The sequence below is a fragment of the Vigna umbellata genome, chromosome 5, assembly GCF_029865625.1.
Source record: "Vigna umbellata cultivar VRB3 chromosome 5, Vumbellata_1.0, whole genome shotgun sequence".
Classification (NCBI taxonomy): domain Eukaryota; kingdom Viridiplantae; phylum Streptophyta; class Magnoliopsida; order Fabales; family Fabaceae; genus Vigna; species Vigna umbellata.
Genome location: NC_142169.1, coordinates 59,896,167 through 59,902,166, shown reverse-complemented (window position 1 = coordinate 59,902,166; position 6,000 = coordinate 59,896,167).

The following is a 6,000-nucleotide window of genomic DNA, read 5'->3' as shown; positions in this document are numbered from 1 at the left end:
AATAATTTATAATACGATATATAACTGTATTTATACATACTCTAATATCTTTATGTGCTATCTACAATATAAAATCATTAGCAAAGAGTATGATAATCACAAATTTGAATTCACGTTACATGGCCAAAAGTAAAGCGATAAAGAAACACTGATCTTACTCCTACTGTCATTGGTCATTCTTTTTTCTTTAAAATTAAGGTTTTCTATTATTGAAATTGACTATAACTACGAAGTGCAAACAGAGCAATAGTTTGCTACGAATTCAAATTTCAGACACCGAACACATGTTTTTGCTTTGTTAGAAAACTTTCAAACATGGGCCAGAGAAGATATGTCAATTTGCCAATGGCTTCTTTCTAGGAATGGAACATTTGATCGTCATGTAAAGTTTTGCTAAAACAATTGTGTTTCGCACATCTTCAACACAAATTTAATTAATTAAGATCATAACTTTTATACGAATTCAAATTATTAGAATGAAAACACACATCATTCTAATCCAATACTCTTTTAAAATAAGACTTAAACTCACTTACTTTTCCTAAAATACTTTATCTTTTATTTTAATAATATACACTTCCTTATAATTTTTATTATAAAAATTCAACACTAATAAAATTTTAGTTTAATTACATAAAGAATTCATTATATTTTCAACTTAAAATCTTGGTCAACAGATTCACAATTCTTTTACCTTATATGTTATTAATTTTTTATTTTTATTTAATGTAAAATTTACATTTTTAATAATATCTCGAAAGACTTTGCTGAACATTTTTTTTTCATTTCTTCCCTTGTCATTTTCTCTCTCTCTTAATTTAAAGAATTATAATTTTTATTCTCTCTCTCTCTCTTTTTTCCATTTCCATATCTCGTTCCTTATAAATAGAAAACAATTAATCTTCATGAAGATTGTAAAGACAAGATAAATGCACACAAATCTACACCCAATCAACTATATTTTACATTTTAATTTTCAATGTCGAAAATATTTACTGTTTAAAATATTAGTGTGCCTGTTATGTAAAAATAAACCTGAAGACGAAGTTATTTTTAAGTAAGGGTGAAACAAGTAAGGATAAGTCAGGTTTTTAGTGGCTATATTTAAGTTTGATATGTGTTATATTAAGAGTCTTAACTATTTATCTATTGAACGTTCTTAAATTTTAATCCAATATATTCTAAAAATATGTTTGTGACATTTTTCTAAGGACCTATTAATTACCTAATTAGTTTTGTTTTTCACATAAATAATTTTATGCTTTATAAATACCAATGTTAGAGGAAATAACATCTCAACAATAAGCAATAAATAGAGCATTCCTATATATTGTCATAGAATAAATATGATGAGAAAAAAAAATCTTGTAAAGACAAATAATTAAGTAGTGATGAAAAATACTACATGTAAAAAAAAAAAGTTCTCAATCCATTTGTTTAATATGTTATCACTCCAGTATAACCTTTCCTACCAAAATAATAATTTAATATCAATGTAAACTGTAACATCCTAAAATATATAGTGTAAACTATATTAAAGAAGCAACATCCATAATAAAATAGTACAGTTAACATCCTAAAATATATAGTGTAAACTATATTAAAGAAGCAACATCCATAATAAAATAGTACAGTTAACATCCTAAAATATATAGTGTAAACTATATTAAAGAAGCAACATCCATGATAAAATAGTACAGTTATCCATCTAAAGCATAAAGTGATATGTTTACAGTCATCCAAAAACAACTATAAATTTAAAACTTTATAAATAGACTAAAGTCTACTCAAAATTATACACAAGGTTCTACTGAACTAAGGCAACTACTCAGTAGCATCACCTCCATCCAAAGCTTGCTCCAGGAAAACCTCTTCTTCCGCTGCTCACGTCCATTAACCATACTTTGAAATACAACATACAACAATGGCCACAAATATTACATGTTACAACTTCACTTTACTTCACACAACCCTCATTGATTCATATACAAACAATATAAGATCACACAAGAACTTGAACTAGAAATGCACCTCTCGCACAGTGCACACCTTCGCATAACGAGACTATAAGCTTCTCGCACAACGACCTAACTCGCCTTGCAAAAACCTTAGACAGAGACCAACTACTCTTGATCTCTCGCATAACGACTAAACTCACTATACAAATAAACTGTGAAATGCATCAGACCCTAACCCCTCGCATAGCGTCCCAACTCGCTATGCGAGAACCTCAGACAGAGACTTGACTCCCCAAACACTCGCAGAGCGAGACCCACTCGCTGTTCGAATAAAAAGAACAATGGTTCCAGACCCCAACCAGTCGCATAACGGTTAGATTCGCTATGCATATTTACAAACAAAGAGCAATCCTCTCACTTCATTCGCACAACGCAACCATTCGCGATGCGAGTGCCTTGGCAGATAACACCTCGTCAAGGTGACTCGCTATGCGAATCTATTCGCACAGCGAGTCTGCATAATCTGCAGAACGAAATTCTGCAGAACGAAAATTCTGGAGAATTATGCAACTCAACCCCTCTTTACCAATTCTACTCAACTTTGCCAACTTCTAGCAATCTTAATATGATGTATGTACTTAATTGAACTAGATTAAATGATTCTACAAATTCCTAACCCCAAACTAAAGTGCTTATGCACCAAACTCTACTCTAAAATCTCCAATTCATCAACTTAGAGACTCAAAACCAATTCTACCACTTTGAACCTGTTTTTAACCATTTTAATGACTCAAACCAGTCACATATAACCTATCTACACTACCCCAACAATCCGTTGACCATTACTACTCAAATTCACTACCTCACTTCCTCTAAAACACACTCAAATCACCTCACACTTTACTTCATCAACACCATAACAGATTATATACAGTAACCACTCCTAATTTGCACAATCACAACACTTAGATTCATCCAAACCAGTTCATCAACAACATTCCAAAATTTCCACAATTTAACATTTCAAGAACATACACTCACAAGTTGGAATTTTAATTACACAACATTTACCACATATATTACCAATTTGATAACTGAAACACAAACTAGCTTCCCTTACCTCAGAGATAAACAACCCCAAACACAAAATGCTCCAACTGTACCTTGTACTGCAAGGAAACTCAACAGAAACCTACAACTCACCAATTGGTGATAGAGAACAACACTTATAACCTAAATTGAGCTAGCAAATGGAAGGAAGAACTGTTAACCACATGCAAAGCTGAAACAGTGCATGTTCACAGTCCACAGAAATGGAAACCACTTACTAGCTGAAGAACATGAAATTCATCGGTCCAAAACGAAGCCCTCAACGCCAGGATCGCCTAGGCACCTCCTGATCGTTGAACAGATAACTCAGCGGAGAGGAATTGTAGAAAGAAGTCAGAAAACTCTAAGGAATACAGTTTTAGAGAAATGAAGTGTTCTTAGAATAATGAGAAGTGTGTTTATAAAAATTCAATTTATATTATAAGATTATTTTAAAGTAAAATAATATACTCATTATTTTAATTCATATATAACACTCTATTTTTCAGGTCTTTACATAAATGGTGATGTCTTTTTTTTCAAAATTAAAATGGTTGAGGACAAAAAAAAGAGGAAAATAATTATTATAATTGACTTGAACAAAAGTAATTTTAGTTCTTAAATTATAAATGATTTTGGTTTCAGTCTTTTTTTTTTAATTATAAATGATTGACGACAAAAAAGAGGAAAATGATTATTGTGATTGACTTGAACAAAGATAATTTTAGTTCTTAAATTATAAATGACTTTGATTTCAGTGTTATTGTTAAATATTTGATCTAGGTTGTTATTTTTTTAAAATTCATAAAATCAGTTTTTAATTTCTAATTATATTAGTGTTTTTTATGTGATTAACAGTAATATAGGTTAGTATGACACATGATAAATTATTTAATTTAAAATATATTTTTATTTCCTATTTCATCCTTTTTTTTCAACCATTTCAACTTTCAGTATAGTATCCTTCATTCATGATCTGCACATAGTCAATCTTGTGCCTTCATTCGCCATTGTTGTGTGAAATGTCTAATAACATCGCCAATATTCAACAATAACTTAAATTTTTTTAAATTACCGATGAAAAAAAATTATTAAAAAATTTAAATTATTGAAAAATTTACTAATAAATTTTGAAATTTTAATTACCAACAGATTTTATTAATAAACTTTTATAAAAAATTAATAAATAAATTCTTTAATAATATATTTTATTTAGATGAATTTTTTCATTAATAAAATCTAATAATTCATATAAATCTTAAAATTTATCGATAAATTGATCGATAATCTTAAAATGGTTATTATTGATAGATTTATCAATCACTAAATTTGTCGATAAAAAATACGACAATTTTTTTTTTATACGTGTCGAATTTCCCAATCACATGTTTCCCTATTCTCTCTCACGCCAGGAGTTTCGTGCTATGATTTTTTTTTGTCCTGCAGCTCTTGGAACCTATTTCTTCTTCCTTAGCCTCGCGGTTGGAGGCATGCAGCTTTTGTTTCTTCTATGTGATATTTGTATGATGACTTAATATGAGTGGGCAGGAGCAACAGGACATTTTATATTCTTATAAATTTTTGTATGTTATATATTTTGTGTATATTGAAGTTGTATATTTTCGAATACTGAGTTAGGACAACGATGCTTTGACAATATTTTTTTAATAATATTTTAACATCATTTACGTGTCATTCTGTGATTGGTCCAAAATTATTTCACAATCAATAATAATAATCATAAACACTAACGTGGACCAATCATAGAATGATACATAGATGATGTTAAAATGTTATCAAAAAAATGTTCTTAAAGTATGATTATCCTTTGAGTTAGAGACCCTTTGTTGAGAGGTTTATAGTAAGTGGATAATTACTTTTTCGGTGTTATAATTTTCAATAATTACTGAATAAATTTATATTCTTAAATAATTTTTGGTAACATATTTTAGTTATGTTAAAAAAACCCACTTAAAACTCATGGCTAATCAAGGTAGTCTGCAAATTACTCTCTAGATAAAATAATTCGGTATAATACTCAACTTTAGCCTTGTGAGCTCATAACCCATTGCAAAAATAACTAAGAAATTAAAGAAAGCTTAATGTATAACGTTTCTTTGTTCTCTCTCTTAGTTCGGATTGTTCACAGAGAAATATCTAAATCTTGTTTTTTTGTGCTGTTTTGTGTTTTGATGTATTTTATACTACTTAAATAAGTCTTTAGTAACAAAAATTTAAATGCAAAATTAAAATTTGTTGTTTCAAACTTTAATATAATTTAATCTTTAAACTTTAAAAGTAAATAAATATAGTATTTTTAATTCAACTTGTAAGACTTTTTGACGTGTTAAACTGCATTTTAAGTTATGTTTGAATTATTTACATTACACATTTCAATTCAAATGTATTACCATTTAACACATAAAATAAAGTTAACCTCGATGGATTGAAAGTACTATGTTAATTTATTTTAAAATTTAGAGACCAAAATTTATCCAAATTTGAGACAAACATAAAATTTAATTTCACGTCTAAATATAATAACTAAAAATATATTTATAGTATTTTATATTTTAAATGAGGATATTTTTATCATTAAGTTGGTTATGGTCATAAGGAAAAGGCTAGGTTATTTGATTTGAAGGAAATATATAATTTTTGGGCTGAAAAAGCTAATTAATGCTTAATCTGTTTATTATGGATAGTTTATTACTCTATGAGAAGTACGATCAGTTTACATTTTATTCTGACTTCTTTGATTGACTGGTCATGACTAAGCTGACCTACATGTTTCTTTGTGCAATACATGTGTTTGATAAAATGAGAAAACATGTTATTTTATCTGTTATATAGTGATAAGAGGTTGTTTGTTATTACTATTGATTGAATCTCTTGCACTGAACATCGGTTGCTGTTGTAGCACCTATCGATCATCTGATGCCAATGATATTTA